We start from the raw sequence: 18169 nt of genomic DNA on the forward strand, positions 1-18169 counted from the left end.
AATTAGATAATCTAGGTACAATGTAAAGTTTCCTAGAAACATACAAATCACCTAGACTGACCCAAGAAGAAATTTAAAAAAACAAAACAAAACTGAATAGGCCTATAACAAGTACAGAGATTGAATCAGTGATCAAAATCTTCTACCAAAGAAAAGTTTAGGAAAAGATAGCTTCACTGGTGAATTGTACCAAACATTTAAAGAGTTAACACTAATCCTTTTCTAACAGTTTCAAAGAATTCAAAAGAATGAATCACTACCTGACTCACTCTATTAATTTGATGCTAGACATCACAAGAAAAATTACAGACCAATTTCCTTTATGAATATAGATGTAAAAATCCTTAACAAAATACTAGCAAACCTAGTCTAAAATCATTAAAAGATATTGCACACTATGATCAAGGGAGATTTATTCATGGTTTGACACATGAAAATCAATGTAATACACCATATAAATAGAAGAAAAGAAAAAAAAATCCACATGATCATCACAGTTTATGAAGAAAAGGCATTTGACAAAACCCAGTACCCTTTCTTGATAAAAACACTCAGAAAAATAAGAATAGAAGGGACCTTTGTTAACATGATAAAGGGTATGTATGAAAAATTCACAGCTAACATACTCAATGGAAAAAGGCTGAAAGCTTTCCTCATTGGATCAGAAAAAAGACAAGGATGCCTGTTTTTACCACTGCTGTTCAACATGCTGGTAGAAGTTCTAGCCAAAGCAATTAGGCAAAAAAAAAAAAAAAAAAAGAAAGTTATCCAAATTGGAAAGAAAGAAGTCAAACTATACCTATTCACAGATGACATGATACTATATGAAGAATATCCAAAGGGATGCACAAGAAAACCACTAGAGCTAATGAAAGAATTCAGCAAAGTTTCAGAGAATAGGATTAAAATGTAAAATATCAATTGTGTTTCTATACACTAGCAATGAACAATCTGAGGAGGAAATTAAGAAAACATTTCCATTTACAATAGTATTTAGAAGAATAAAATATCTAGGAATAAGTTTAAGGATACAGTAGACTTCTACAATGGAAACTATGTATCACTGCTGAAAGAAATTAAAGACCTAAATAAATGGCAAGGCATTTGTGTTCATGGATTGGAAGGTTTAATATAATTAGGATGTCAACAGTACTCAAAGGTATCTACAGATTCAACAAAATCTCTATCAAAATTCCAGCAGTCTCTTTTGCAGAAATGGAAAAGTTGAACCTCAGTTTCATGTGGAACTACAAGGGGCCAAGTATAGCCAAAATAATTTTGAAAAAGAACAGAATTGGAGGATTCACATTTCCCATTGTCAAAATGTACTACAAAGCTACAGTAATCAAAGCAGTGCAGTACTGGCATAAGGATAGACAAATAGACCAAAGAACAGATTTGAAAGTCTAGAAATAGACCCACACATAAATGGCCAGTTGAATTTTCCTAAACAAATTAAGTTTATTGATACTTATTAATAAAGTATACAATTTATCCGAAGGGTACAATCAGTGGTATTTGATATAGTCATATAGTTGTGCATTCATCTCTTCAATCATTTTTAGAGCATTTTCATTATTTCAGTAATAATAATAAACAACAAACAAAAAAATTCTTCACCTCTCAATTTCTCTATGCTTTCCCTGCTGTACATAGCTGCTAGTATTTCTGACTATTCTTTCACAATTATTTATTAATCAGTTTTATTGAGATATATTCACATACTATATGATCTATCCAAAGTGTATAATCAGTGGCTTTTAGTATGATCACAATTTTGTGCATTCATCACCACAAAAATTTTTAGAACAGTTTCATTACTCTAAAAAGAAAAACTCCAAACTCTTAACATTCCTTCCCCCACCTTATATAACCACTAATCTAATTTCATCTTTATAAATTGATTTATATTTATAGTTTATATAAATGCAATCATACAACATGTAGTACTTTGTGTCTGTTTTTTTTCAATTAGCATGTTTTTTTGGCTGATAATTAACATCTTGTAGTATTAACATGCATTTTTTCACTTTCAAAAAACAAGTCTCATATATGCAATTTTTCCCATACTCATATTTCACATGTTGTTCCACTATGCTATACAGTCCCATGTTATTTTTTTTTAGCTTTCCTTTTAGTAATTATACATGACCTTAGACTTTCCCTTTAAACCACTTTTATACTCACATCATAATACTGTTAGTTACAAACACTATGATGAGCTTTCACCTTTTCTATTAATTTCCACACATCCTTTTTACCAATTCTGCACAAGTTAACTCTCAGATTTCCATTCTCTAACCTATATTCTGGTGATCCTTATTCAAGTTATTAACTTCATGAAATTACACAATATGTTTAGTTCATAATAGTGTAGTCATACTGTATTTCTCCTTTTGTTTGACTTCCTTCACTCAACATAAGGTCCTCCAGGTTCATCCATGTTGTCATAGGCTTTACGACTTCATTTCTTCTTACAGTTGCATAATATTCTAGTGTGTGGCTATACCACAGTTTATCTCTTCATCTGTTGATGGACACCTGAGATTTTTCCAACTTTTGGCAATTGTGAATAATGCCCCTCTGAACATCAGTGTATAGATGTCTGTGTTTCTGCTCTCAGTTCTTCTGGGTATATACCCAGTAGTGGTATTGCCAGATCACATGGCAAATTTATATTCAGTTTCTTTAGGAAGTGCCAAACATTTCTCCACAGTGGCTGTACCATTCTGTATTCCCACCAACAGTGAATAAGGATTCCTATCTCTCCATATCCTTTCAGACACTTGTATTTCCATCTTTTTAATAGTGGCCATTCTAATAGGTATGAAATGATATCTTATTGTGGCTGTGATTTGCATTTCCCCAATTGCTAGTGATGTTGAACATTTTGTCATGTGTTTTTTTCCCATTTGTATTTCATCTTTGGGCAAATGTCTCTTCAAGTCTTTATTCCATATTTTTCATTGGGTTGTTTGTTTTTTTATTGTTGAGTTGTAGCATCTCTTTTTCTATCATGGATATTAAACCCTTATAAGATAGGTGGTTTCCAAAAATTTTCTTCCATTGAGTCGACTGCCTTTTCACCCTTTTATCTATTTTTTCTTTTGTTGCTCATGCTTTGGGTGTAAGGTCCAAGAAACCACCACCTACCACAAGGTCTTTAAGATGTGTCCCCACATTTTCTTCTAGTAGTTTTATGGTCCTGCCTTTTATATTTAGGTTTTTGATCCATTTTTAGTTGGTTCTTAAATAGGGAGTGAGATAGGGGTCCTCTTTCATTCTTTTGGTTATGGATATCTAGTTCTCACAGCACCGTTTGCTGAAGAGGCTGTTTTGTACAGTTAACATGGCTTTGATGGGTTTATTGAAAACCAGTTCACCATAGAGGTGAGGGTTTATTTCTGAATTTTCAATTCTGTTCTACCAATTGATGTGTCTATCTCTATACCTATACCATGCTGTTTTTCCACTGTAGCTTTATAGTTCGTTTTAGGTTCAGGCTGTGAAATTCTTTCCACATCACTATTCTTTTTTAGAATGCTTTTGGCTACTCAGGAGCACTTTCCCTTCCAAATAAATTTGGTATTGCCTTTTCTATTTCTGTAAATAGGCTGTTGAGATTTTGATTGGTTCTACATTGAATCTATAAATCAGTTTGGGTAGGATTGACATCGTCCCGATATTTAGTCTTCCAATCCATGAGCACACAATGTCTTTCCATTTGTTTAGGTCTTCACTGATTTATTTTAACATTATTTTGTTGTTTTCTACTTATAGGTCCTGTACTTCTTTGGTTAAATTGATTCCTAGATATTTGAGTCTTTTTATTGCTATTGTAAATGGATTTTTTCCCTTGATTTCCTCCTCAGATTGTTCAGCGCTACTGTACAGAGACATTACTGATTTTGTGTGTTGATCTTGTATCCTGCCACTTTGCTGAACTTATTAGTTCAACTAGCTTTGTCATAGACATTTCAGAATTTTCTAAATATAAGATCATGTCATCCATGAATAGTGAGAGTTTTACATCCTCTTTTCCTATCTGGATGCTTTTTATTATTATTATTTTATTTTTAAGATTTATTTATTTATTTATTTCTCTCCCTCCCCCCCCCCACCCCGGTTGTCTGTTCTCTGTGTCTATTTGCTGAGTCTTCTTTGTCCGCTTCTGTTGTTGCACGGGAATCTGTGTTCCTTTTTGTTGCGTCATCTTGTTGTGTCAGCTGCACTTTCTTTCACGCTTGGCGGCTCTTCTTACGGGGTGCACTCCTTGCGCGTGGGGCTCCCCTATGCGGGGGACACTCCTACGCGGGGAACACCCCTGCGTGGCACGGCACTCCTTGCACGCATCAGCACTGCATGTGGGCCAGTTCCACACAGGTCAAGGAGGCCCAGGGTTTGAACTGCAGACCTCCCATGTGGTCGGCAGATGCCCTAACCACTGGGCCAAGTTCACTTCCCTCCATTGGAGTCTTTCGAAGCCCAGAAGCACATCTCTGCCTTCAGGTCCCCTAAGCTATTTGACCTTCCTTTTCACTAAACCCAGCACCAGGGGCAGGACCCCACTCCCTTTGGCAGACTCACCCTAGTATCTAAGTGCCTTCTGCGTCTCTTCTAATAAAGATTAAATGAAAGCCACTGGGCCAAGTCCGCCGCCCTATTTTTTTTTTTCTTGTCTAATTTCTCTAGCTAGAATTTCTAGCACAGTGTTGAATAACAGTGGTCTCTGTGGGTATCCTTGTCTTGTTAACAATCTTGGAGGGAAAGCTTTCAACCTTTCCCCATTGGTATGATGCTGACTGGGTTTTTCATATATGCCTTTTATCATATTGAGGAATTTTTCTTCTATTCCTACCTTTTAAATTGTTTTCATCAAGAAAGGATGCTGGATTTGTCAAATGCCATTTCTGCATTGATTGAGATGATCATGTCTTTTTTTCCTTAATTTGATAATGTGGTGGATTACATCAGTTGATTTTCTTATGTTGATCCACCCTTGCATAAAACGAATAGATCCCACTTGGTAACGATGTATAAGTCTTTTGTTATGCTCTTGGATTCTATATGAAACTATTTTATTTAGAATTTTTACATCTATGTTCATTATAGAGATTGGGTTACAATTTTATTTTCTTGTAATTTCTTTTTCTGGCTTTGATATTGGGCTGTTGTTGGCTTCATAAATTGTATTGAGTAATTTTCCCTCCTCTTCAATTTTTTTGGAAAGTTTAAACAGGATTGGTGTTAATTCATCTTAAAATGCTTGGCAGAAGTCACCTGTGAAGCCATCTAGTCCTGGACTTTTCTTTGTTGGTGATTTTTTGATGGCTGATTCAATCTCTTTAAATGTGATTGGTTTGTAAACTTCTTGTATTTCTTGTAGCACCAGTGTAGTTTGTTGGTGCATTTCTAGATATTTGTCCATTTCATGAGGTTGTCTAGTTTGCTGGCATGCAGTTTCTCGTAATATCCTCTTAGGTTCCTTTTTATTTCTGTGGTGTCAGTCGTAATTTCTCCCCTATCATTTCTGATTTTATTTATTTGTATCTTCTCTCTCTTTTTTTCTTTGTTAGTCTGGCAAAGGGTTTGTCAATTTTATTGATCATCTCAAAGAACCAGTTTTTGTTTTTGTTGATTTTCTTTATTGTTTTTTATGTTCTCATTTTCATTTATTTCTGCTCTAATATTTGTTATTTCTTTCCTTCTGCTTGCTTTGGGAATTGTTTGTTATAGATCTTTGATTTTAACTCTTTCTTCTTTTTTAATATAGGTGTTTAGGGCTATAAATTTCCTTCTCAGAACTGCCAACTCTTATAAAAGACAATTATACAATATTTCATTTCTTTCATGAGAGTTTGGAAATTTTCAGCTATTGTTTTCTTAAATACTCTTTCTGCCCCTTTTCCCTTCTTTTCTCCTTCTGGAACTCCCATGACAAGGATGTTGTTGTGTTTCATGTTATCATTCAACTCCCTATACTCCTTCCCAACTTTTTCCTTCCTTTTCCCTCTCTTTTCTCTCTTCAATTTTAGCTGCTCTGTCTCTGTATCACCTAGTCTTTCTTTTAATATTTTGAGTCTGCTGTTGTATACCTCTAATGTGTTTTTTATTTCACCTATTGTATGTTTCATTCCCATGAGCTCTGTTACTATTCTATTCAGGTTTTCAAATTCTTCCCTGGGCTCACTCAGTGTCTTCTTGATGTGCTTTATCTGTTTAGCCATATTGTCTTTCAACTCATTAATTTGATTTTGGAAATTTGTGTGCATCTCGTTGATTAGTTGTCTCAAAGCCTGTGTCACTTTTGGGGCTTTGATATATTTCTTTTCTTGGGACATTTTTTCTTTTTCTTAGTATAAGTTGTAATTTTTTGTTGGTGTTAGGATCTGATTAGGATGGTGTGTTTACTCAGATGCTCAATTTCTCTCTCATATTGAGTTGGTGTTGGTAGGCTGTATGTTACTGCTGTTCTTTGATTCTTGTCTCGGTCTGTTTTGAATCTTTAGGATTGTCCCTGTTAGTTGCCCTAATCTGGGCCATGGACCAATAATGGGTTGTAGACTCACTTTGTAGGGCCTTGGGGAGGCTATTACTTTTTTACTTTTAATTTCCTCACATGCACTTCTTTGGTCTGCCAGAAGATGGCAAGCTTTGCAGCCTTCTCAGTTCTGCCTGGTTGAAGTGTGTTTGCTGCAACACAGACTGAATCAGTGTGATAGAGGATCCTGCTTGGAGGCTAAAAGCCTCCTAATTCAAGTTTCTCCAGAGGGAGTTCTCCAGTCTTTGCTGGCAGCCCCCTTCCTATTCCCAGGTAGGAAATAATCCCACTCCCCTCTGCGTCCTCAACTAGTCCTCATCAATGAGGAGGGAGAGTGGATGGGTCACATCTCTACAGTCCTCACCAGCTCCCAGGGCAAACAATGGTGTGCCCCCACCTCTCCTGGAAGGGCTCGTGGGCTCAGCAGACCAGATTTGAGTGTTAAACGCTGAGTCAGCCTTAGGCCCTGTTCATCTCTCTCTTCTTTCCTAGGGAGGTGGATCCCTGGGGTCCTCTTTGTCTTTAGCTGTCAGCCCTGTGAGCTGAATGTTCAAAAGTGTCTATAGGGTAGGGGAGGATACCATTAGTTGTGGCTGAGGCTTTTAATGCACAGTTTTGCTGTCACAATTCTTTTCCTTTGCCCCGCTCTCTTCTAGGCAGTGTCCAACCTTCCCCAGGTGTCCTAAACCCTAGATGGTATTTTTCCAGACTGTTTCTGCCTGTCCGCTGGGTATTTTTCTGGGAGAGAAGAGAGTCCCATGTCTTTCTAGTCTGCCATCTTCCCTGAAGTGGCCAGTTGATTTTTGACAAGAGTGCCAAGTATATGCAATGGGAAAATAATAGTCTCTTTAAGAGAAGGTGTTGGGAAAGTTGGATATTCACATGCAAACTAATGAAGTTGGACCCCTACCTAATGCCATATGCAAAATTTAACTTGAAATGGATCAAGGACTTAAATATAAGCACTAAACCCATAAAACTCTTAGAAGATAACATAGGGAAAAATCTTTATAACCTAGGATTCAATAATGAATTCTTATATATGACATCTAAGACATCAGCAACAAAAGAAACAATGATAGGTTGGATTTCATCAAAACTAAAAGCATCAAGGGACACTATCAAGAAAGTTAAAGGACAGACTACAGCATGGGAAAAAGTAGATGCAAACAAAATAAGTGATAAGAGCTTAACATTCAGAATACATAAAGAACTTCTACAACCCAACAACAAAAGATAACCCATTTTCCAACAACTGGCAAAGGATTTGAACAGACATTTTTCCAAAGAGAATATACAAATGGACAATGAGCATATGAAAAGATGCTCAAAGTCATTAGCTATAAAGGAAATACAAATGAAAACCACAATGAGATATTAATTTATGCCCATAAGATGACAATTATTAGGCTATGGAAAATAACAAGTGTTGGAGAGGATTGGAGAAATTGAAATTTTGGTGCATTATTAGTGGGAGTGTCAGATGGTATAGCCACTGTGGAAAGCAATATGGCAGTTCCTCAAAAAGTAAATATAGAATGGTAATTTTTGGCCCAGCAATTCTACTCCTAGGTTGTGGTAGTTTGAAGCTTTTATGGACCTAAGAAAATCATGCTCTTAGAGTTAATCCATTCCTGAGGGTATTTTAGGTGGGAGTTTTTCATTGGATTACTTCAGTAAGGCATGACCCAGAATGTATCAGTCCTCTCACTCGAGTCCTTTATAAACAGGATGAATATGAACAGAGAGTGCAGAGGGAAACTCACAAGCACAGAGAGAGACAAGCCACAGAAAGAAAGAGGAAGCCAGAAGCTTAAGCAACAAAACCCACAAGAGAAGGAAGATCAGCAGACTCTGTCTTGCCATATTGCAGAGGAGTCACAGATAGCTGGCAGCCAGTCTTCAGGGGAGGAAATCATTGCCTGATGAAACCTTGATTTGAATATTTTCACAGCCTCAGAACTGTAAGCTTATAAATTAATAAATCCCCATTGAAAAAGCTACCCCATTCCTGGAATATTGCATTCTGGTGGCCTAGCATACTAAAACATAGGTATGCACCCAAAGAAAGTAAAAGCAGGGACTCAGACAGATACTGGCACGCCAGTGTTCATAGCGACATTATTCACAATAGGAAAAAGGTGGAAATAACCTAAGTGCCCATTACCTAACAAATGTGCTCTGTTTACATAATGAAATATTGTTTTGACTATAAGAAGAAATGGGGAATCGGCTGTGGCTCAACTGACAGAGTGTCCGCCTACCATATGGAGGTTTCAGGGTTCAATACCCAGGGCTTCCTGGCCCAGTAGTGAGCTGGCCCACACACAGCGCTGCCACGTGCAAGGAGTGCCATGCCACACAGGGGTGCCCCTGCATAGGGGTGCCCCACGTGCAAGGAGTCCACCCCACAAGAAGAGCCACTCCACGTGAAAAAAAGCTCAGCCTGCCCAGGAGTGGCGCCCCACACACAGAGAGGTGACACGGCAAGATAACACAACAAAAAGAGACACAGTTTCCCAGTGCTGCCTGACAATGCAAGAGGACACAGAAGAACACACAGCAAATGGACACAGAGAGCAGACAACAGGGGGAGGGGGAGAGAAATAAATAAAAATAAATCTTTAAAAAAAAAGAAGAAATGAAGTTCTGAGATATCCTGCAACATGGATGAACTTTGAAGATATTATGCTGTATGAAATATGCATAGCACATAGGGACAAATATTGTATGATGTTACTTATATAAGATATCTAGAAATAGCAAATTTGCAGAGACAGAAAGTAGATCCACAGCCACAGTTGATTTACTTTCTTTAGGGACTTCTGAAGTATTGGGATTCCCGAGATGAACTTGTCAAGCCCAGGTCCCTTTTATGCATTCTAACGTCTGTCCTGGCTAGGTGAAATCATAGCATCCCTGTGAGTGCTCTCTTTGCTCATTACATTTCACAATGATCTCTAATTCCTCTGAACAACCGTTGCCCTTGTTTGTCCATCATATAAAGCAGAGGCTCAGAGAAGCATGGTGTGGACTCTAGAGTTAGATTGTCTGGTTCCAAACCTTCCTCTACCACTTGCTAGCTGTCTAAAATTGTGCAAGTTACTCAGCCTTTCTATGTTTTGGTTTCTTCATTTGTAAAATGAGGCTAATATAAAATGTTTTTCTGCCTCTTATAATTGAGACGATTTAATGACTGTAAAACATTTGGCACCATGCTTGGCATATGATAAGCATCCAATTATTAATAGCCATTATTATTTCCCTTTTTTAACAGTTGGGACTTGTTTTCTTTGTTAGGTTTTGTAGGTTTATATCTTAATGTGTCTTCTTGGATTATAAAGTCTTTGAAAGCAGTGTAATTTTTATTGTGGCAACATATATATGTAACATAAGTTAACTATTTTAACCATTTTTATGTGAACAATTCAATGGTATTAAGTACATTTACAATGTTCTGCTGCCCTTACCACTATCCATTACTGTAATTTACTCTTGACTTTTCACATCTACTTTGGGATATGTTTTCAGGAGAGTAGGGGAAGCATATCATATTATGTGGCCAGAGTTTTTAAGAAACTACAATTTATTATTTCCATAAGATTTCATTTCTTAGAAGAATTCTTGAATGTAATGCTGTTATTTTCTGTTTTTAAAACTGATGCTGGAAAAGGTAAGTGAGAAGCTTTAAAGAATCAATGAAGCTGAAGGTTCACATTGTACTTGAGGGAACAAGCAGGTAACCTTTGAGGAACAGATACTCAGGCTACTTGCCAACATTTCTCAGAAAAATTAGTGCTCCTTTTACCCTTTTGGTTTCTTCATAGGTCACACAGGAAGGACAGACTTTCCTGAAAGTGTTGTGTAACCAAGAGTTAAGAACTGACAAATGATTATGATTACTGAATCATTATATAGACTTTTTAAAAAAATTCTCTCATGTGTTATGGAACAACATAAGTAAATACCTGGAATTACTGAGACTCACTGACCTAGAATTCTGAAGCCTTGATCTTTGATAATGATTGCAAAACTATTTAACCTTTATCTTGTGATTGTAAAAACCTTGTGACTGAACCTGCCTGTACTCCCCCTTATCCTGTTTTTCAAGTTTGGAGTCTTAGGATCATTAGATAAGTCCCCTAATGTTTATTAATGAAGGAACCTGAGTCATCTCAAGACCAACCCACCCCAATTCTTAAACTATCTTACTAAACTAAGTAAGATCTAACCAAAATTAGCCCACCTCACATGCACGGTAGCTTCTGTGACTAGGCATGTAATCAATCTGTGCATGCTCAATGATTAGAGTGTCTCTTACTCTGTCATTTCAAGCCACTATACTCATCTGCATAAGCCTCCCTGCCTTTTTAAAAATATATATTGTATTTATTTATTTTAAAGATATATTTTTTATTTATCTGCCCGCCCCGTGTCTGCGCTCTGTGTCCGCTCTCTGTGTCCATTCGCTGTGTGTTCTTCTGTGCCCTCTTGCACCCTTGGTGGCACCGGGAGAATGCGTCTCTTTTTTTGTTAAGTCATCTTGCTGTGTCAGCTTTCTGTATGTGCCGTCCCTCTCCTGGGCAGGCTGTGCTTTTTTCAAGCAGGGCAACTCTCCTTGCAGGGTGCACTCCTTGCGTGTCTTGCGTGTGCATGGCACAGCACTTCTTGCGTGTGACAGCTCTGCCCAGGGCCAGCTTTCCACATGGGTCAGGAGGACCTGGGGATCGAACCCTGGACCTCCCCCCCCCCCGCCCCCCCACAATATGGTAGGCAGATGCTCTATCAGCTGAGCCACATCCACTTCCCTGCCTGCCTTTGGCTACTATAAAACTATCAGAATTAATTGCAATTTGGAGAGACAGATTTTGGCCTATAGGCCCTCTGACTTCCTTGCTTTGCTGCTTAGCAATAAAACTCTTGCTCTCTTTGAAACCCTGATATTTCAGAAATTGGTCAATTGAGCGCATTGGGCAGAGAACCCCCTGCTTTTGTTCGGTAACAGATAGGCAAAACTCAGTTGGCTTGACCCCAATTCTAGCAGGCATCAGTTTCCTTCTTTCCACACGGCCTTGAAACTTGTCCTTGAATAATATGGGTTCTCATCAAGAACCTGGAATCTCATCTCTAATCATTTCAACATAGTTTCTTGCCTGTTTACCCAAGAGTTTTAAACAGCAAAAAAGCTCTGAAATTAATGTATGTTTTGTCTCCTTTCAAGGCCTTTTTTTTTTACACATGGATTTGGTATATCTAGACTTTCATTTCTGAGAATCATACCTTTGTAAAACTTTAGTCAAAAGAAGTATACTACCTTTCCCTAATGGAAAAGTTAGAGGTGTAGCATGCTTATTGGAAGCTGTGGTTTTACTGTACAGAGGACACTGCATACCGTATGCTGGTAGGCTGGAGATACTTTTTTGATATCTGACTGAACTTTGACCCCAGTTACTGGCAGTTTTTGTGCTTCATTAATGCTGTTACAAGAATAAAAACCAATAACTAAACCCTTCAGAGAAGGCTTTATAAACTATTCTATTGAGTCTATGTAGCTCATTTCTTTTTTTTCTCTTGATCACTAAATTGACTTTTCCTTGTTGCTTGTACATGGTGTTCGGTTACTATGAATTACGGGAATCAGATGACAATCAGCTGTAGGAGAAATATTGTAGAAGTTGAGGAAAAAATACAAAATGTCAAGCCTTCTTCATTGATAATATCCCAGCTTTTGGCTTTCCATCTGGAGAGCTCTTCACCATTTTTACTTTACTTCTGTCAAGTAGTTTTGATTTTTTCATTTGGGGTAAAGTATCATTAACTACCATTAAAGTAATGAGTAAATTAGTTTAATTTTCTGCCTTGAAGTATCTCCAAAATATAAACAGAGTAGTTGTTATTTCAAGAGTCCTATGGAATTGAACTTAAAAATCAGGCCATTTAAAGTGAGTTAGGGGAACAGATGTGGCTAAAGCTGTTGAGTGCCCACCTTCCACATGGAAGGCCCTAAGTTTAGTTCGTGGTAAGTAAAACAAATGAAAAAAACAACCCAGGGAAGCCAGAAGTGGCTCAGTGATCGAGTGCCAGCTTCCCAAATACAAGGTCCTGGGTTCAATCTCTGGTCTCCCAGTACCTCAAAAAAAAAAAAAAAAAAACAACTTAGTTAGCTTACATCAAAAGAAAGTGAAGCAGGTTAGTAAGATAGGAAATCAATAGATGGATCTGGAACCTGGCAAGAAGTCCATGTGGACATCAGTAACCCTCAAGATGGCTGATGGAAGACCCCCACCTCCAAGATTCTGCTATTCAAAATAAAGACCTCTTCTGGAAGCCAGGAAAAACCCCGGATGTTCCCCAAGGACTTTATCTTTGGGTCCTTACCGGGGGATTAATAGGTGGGGTGATCAATCAAAATAGCAAACAGCTGGAACCCCTCCCCTTGCATTAGCAAAGGGGTGGAATAATTAATGGTTTAAAAAGCCAATCACGAGGCCTATACGCTCTCGCTCTCCCTCTCTGGCCACTGGACCCATTCCTGCCCTCTGCGCTCCGTTCTCGCCATTTTTCCTCTGTTACGTGGCCATGCAAGTAAACCTGGGCATACATAATCTATAATGGTGAACTGCAGCTTGTAAATCAGCCCTCTTTATCACTTTTCACCCCCTTCCTCTCTACCTGGGACCCCTGATCTGTTATTTTCTCCCATTTCTCTTCCCTCCCTATCTGAATAAATTGCTGGCCTGACTCACCTGATGTGCTCTTGAAAATCATTTCTGCAGCATAAGTCAAGATCCTAAATAAAATCCAGTAACAAAAGGAATAAAAACAAAAAAAAAGAAGCTGTAGTGTCCAGATACAGAATCCAACACAGGGATTGGCAAAGGGTAGTCCCACACTAACAGTTGTGCGGTCTTCCTTGTAAGCAACCAATTTAAAATGAAATAGGAAGCCCAAATTGCCTCTCAGAAGGTCTCCAGAAAAGAATGCAAATGAGAAGTTATCTGACAGGTCATGTTTGTGGCAATTGTATTGAAATGCTGGTTGCCAGAGGATGTAGAAAGACTTATGTATAAGTACAAAGCAAACCAAGTAAATTCTGTAAAATGGTGCCATGAATAACTAGGAAAAAAATATTTTTAAGGAAGGAAATAAAATGATAGTGTATTTTTATTTGGGTCAATAGTGATCCATATTTGCAAGGCTAAAGTTTAATGTGAAGTTATTATTTGGAAACTTGAAGATAAATAGTAGGAAAAACAGGTAAAATATTTGAAAGTGGTTGCCTCCAGAGAGTAGGGATAATATTGCTGGAAGCAGAGAGAGATCTGTTTTTTAATATCAGCTACTTCGCATTATTTGACTTTTTACAATTTGTATTTATATGATTTTGATAAAAATTAAATATTAAAAAATATGAGATTGAACTTCAAACCCTTTTTAATGTCCATATGAGGTTAGTATGCTTTCCCTCAATGTTTTGTGAAGCAGTGCTAAAGACGGGGTGGCTTTGTAAGCAGATGGCTTAGGAAGGCTTTGGTGCATTTGGCAGATTAGGAGAAGAGCCTTGGGACCTGGGCTTTGTTTGGAAGGGCCCTGGCAAAACTTTTTAAATAAGCTTTTTGGCATTAGACAACCCTGATAAATAATGAGAGAAACTTTCATAAACCTCAGAGAGTTGAGTCCTTTGTACTCATTTGAGCTTTTCCTTAAAATTAGTGGCTATTGACCCAAACAAAATCCTCTTTTTGAAAAATATTCCTCTGGGCTGCCTGGGTGTATTAAGGACTTGTATTCTGTCCTAATGTGTCAGAATGTATTGCTGTATCTAAGGCCTTTGACTGGGCTTGCAAAGAGTGACCAAAAGACGTGTCGAACAAATGGACAGCAATATTCCTTGTACCTTTTTCTATGAGCAGATATGCTCCATACCATTTTATTCATCCTCAAAGCAGATTTTCTCACTTTGCAAAATAGTACCCAAGGCAGAGTGATAAATATGGGTTAATAATTACATTTTTTTACTTGAAAATTTTCCAAATCTTATATCAGCTGACTTTTGTATCAGGACAAATTATATGCATATATCAATGTTCTGCCATGCCTTAGTTATTAAGACACAGCAAAAATATTCCTGGGACTGGCACACGGTCATTTGAGTTGAAATATATGCCTTTTTATAATTTCAAATATGTGCAGTTGTTGATACTCAGGTTAAGGATTAACAGAGAGATACATTCTAGCTTAGGATCAGATTGAGAAGGAACATGGAGTGTATTTGAGGAGAGGAACCAATATTAGTTGAGCATCTACTTTGTATCAGGCACTTTACATAAATTATTTAATACTCATAACAACCCTTCATCATTATTATTTTAAAGATGTACAGAAGCATTATGTGATTCTAAGGATGCCTAGCTAGTAAGTAATTGCACTGGAATTTTAACCAATGTTTTGCTAGCAACAAAGAAGAGAGTTCATGCAATATTTTTAACTTTTTATTTTGAAATAATTTCAAACTTACAGGACAGTTACAAAAATAATACAAGTTCCATAAAGAGAACTCCAGCATACCCCCTCTCCCTCCAATACCCAGATTCATCAACTTGTAACTGGGTCACCTTTGTCACGTCATTCTCTCTCTCTCTCTCTCTCACTCACTATTTCTCCTCTATTTCTTTGTCACTATCTATCTTTCTAAATATTTGAATATAGATTATATTTATCATGCTTCTTAAACAATACTTCCATGTACATTTCCTAAGAACAAGGATATTTGCTTGTGTAAACATCTTAAGTACTGGTAGAGTTTAAGCAATTGTCAACGTAAATCCACTTGAAGCCAATTCACTTTTTTTTTTAATCACCCACCCCCTTGTGGCTTTTTTCCTTGCTGCCTACTCTCTGTGTCCATTCGCTGTGTGTTCTTCTGTGTGTGTATTATTTATTTATTTCTCCCCCCCTCCTCGTGACTTGCTTGTTGTCGGCTCTCTCTGTCCATTCACTGCACGCTCTTCTGTGTTTTTGCTTGTCTCCCTTTTTGTTGTGTCCACCTCGCTGAGTCGGCAGCAAGCCGGCAGGCTGGCATCGCCTGGGATGGTGGCTTTCCTCAGTGAGTGGGCAAGTCTGCCCTCACAAGGAGGCCCCGGGACACAAACCCAGGGCCCCCCACATAGTAGACGGGAGCCCAACTGATTGAGCCACAGCCGCTTACTCCCAATTCACTTTTGAAACTTGTTAAAAAATAGAAAATCTGAGGTTCTACCCCAGACCCACTAAATCAGAATTTCTTGGGTAGAATGACATGTATGGAGCCTAAAATTTGAGAACCATTGCTGTAGTATGATTGCAGACAATCTTGGTCACCAGTTATTTTGCAGATTACATGGTGTTTCCTGGTGATTAAGCCTATAGCTTCTCAATCTGTAGGGATTCCACCATAATTGCTGAAAATCTGTATATAGATTGTGTCAGAAAATTAAGTTTTAGACTTAAGATGTACCACAAAAAATTAACACTTTCTCCTTACACTAAGTTTATGTCATTTTATACAAAACAATGGCACAATTGAAAGAACAAGGACTGAGAACTGTTCTATATATGTGCCCATTCATAACAAGAACCACAGCTGTTGTGCGTGTTTATTGTGGTTTCTTAACTATTGTGCTAGTTTTAACTGATCAAAGCATAAATTCTTCCCTACCCATTGTAATGGGTCAATGACTGTGTATCAATCCTTTATTTCTCTTTGTTTTGGCAGTCCCTATGCATAATTTATACCTTGAATAGTTTAGAATTTGAGGAGGACTGAGTGTTTCCAGAATACTTGGAAAGATTATTGTCAGCAATTTGATAAAAAGATAGAGACAGACAAAATAAAGTACAGGACAAAATTAAGAAAGCCTAGGAAAAGGGGGGATAAGAATGGGACAGTTTGTGCTGGTCCATTTTTCCCATAAACCCAAATAAATGTGCCATCACCTAAATATAACAGCAGAAATGAAGAGAGATGAGTGCAAGTTATGCTTTTCCTACTATGTCTTTGTTCAAAAATGGAAATTTGTTAATATAGTGGGAGGTATAGATTTTTAGAATCAAAGTCTGCTATTTCCTTTATAATAACTCAGAGTGTTTTAAAATAGGGGAATTTAAGGTTAGTAATTCAATCTAGGATATACATTTTGAGTTTAACAAGTATTTAAGGAATGGTGAAGTCCTCTGAATTTTGAAATACTATGCACCTACTCTGAGAGTCAAGAAGAACAAGTTCTAATTCCAGCTCTAGTGTGGCTTCAGGCTGGTCTCTCTTTTTCCCTGAAACTCAGTATCTTTTGCTGTAAAGGGAAGTAGCATGCCAGATATTTCTAAGGTCCTTTCAAGCTCTGGGAGTCTGTGTCTATGTTTAGAGTCATGTCACAGGAAAATCTGAAATTTTTCTTTGGAGGCTTAGGTGCTCTTGAGTGAAGTTATCATACATTTGTTTAAACAGATGAACAATTAGCAATTGTATGGAAAGATACCTAAAGCCAACAAGAATAGTCATTACTTTCAGATAATATATTCAGTTAATATGAACCCAATCTAGGTCCTTTGTCCTGGATCTACCTCCTTTTGATACAGTTTTCAAGTTAGTTGTTCTGCTGATAAAATAAAATGGTAATATTCCTGATGTAAAATGGAGAGGAGAAAGTGGTGAAACATTTGCATCCTGATACCCTGAGGTGATATCTTCTATCACATATCACTTATTTATTTAGTCCCTTAGGAGGTACTGGGGATTGAACCTGGGACCTTGTACATGTGAAGCAGGTGCTCAACCACCGAGTTACACTTACTTCCCACTTATCACTTATTTTTGAACAGCATACTTGAGGTATAATTGACAAATAATAAACTGCACATATTTAAAATGTACAATTTTATAAATTTTGACATTTATATTTATGTACGGACCTATCATCATAATCAAAATAATGAACATATATAGTGTTCTCAAAATTACTTAGGATCCTTCCTTTCCTCCCTGCCTAATTCTCCCTCCTGCCCACTCACCTCATTAATCCTCAGACAACCATTGATCTGCTTTCATTTCTCTTGTGTAAATAACAATGAATGGAATGTAAGTGCATGTTTAAATTTATAAGCAACTTCTAAGCTGTTTTATAAATGGATTATCCCATTTTCCATTTCCATCAGCTGTATATGACCCCTTTATCATTATGAAAGAACTGGTAATACCCTTGATCTGAAATCTACTTAATCTGATATTAACATAGCTTTCCTTTCTTAGTGTAGCATAGTGTAATATTTTCCATACTTCTACTTATTATTTTGTTTTCCCATACTTTAACTTATTTGTGTCTTTGTATTTAAAGTGGTTCTTGTGTAGCTAGCATATAGTTCAGTCTGAATGTTTTATTCAATACAATAATCTCTGCTTTTTAATTGGGGTATTTAGACCATTTACTGATATGACAAGATTTAGATCTACCATTGTGTTTGTTTCTCCTTGTCCCATCTGTTCTTCTTTTTCTGCCTTCTTTCAGATGAAGTGAATATTTTTTATTATTTCATTTTATCTCCTTTGTTAGGTCATTAGCTATAATCTTTGCTTGTAATCTTGTTTTGCTATTT

At 37.3% G+C, this 18169-nt stretch overlaps 1 protein-coding gene across 2 annotated transcripts in view; it reads left to right on the plus strand.

Annotated features, from left to right (window-relative positions):
- Positions 1-18169, plus strand: part of PHYHIPL (phytanoyl-CoA 2-hydroxylase interacting protein like) — a 263987-nt gene that overhangs the window by 59852 nt on the left and 185966 nt on the right. The window lies entirely within an intron of this gene.

The sequence above is a fragment of the Dasypus novemcinctus genome, chromosome 6 (assembly GCF_030445035.2).
Source record: "Dasypus novemcinctus isolate mDasNov1 chromosome 6, mDasNov1.1.hap2, whole genome shotgun sequence".
Taxonomy (NCBI): Eukaryota; Metazoa; Chordata; class Mammalia; order Cingulata; family Dasypodidae; genus Dasypus; species Dasypus novemcinctus.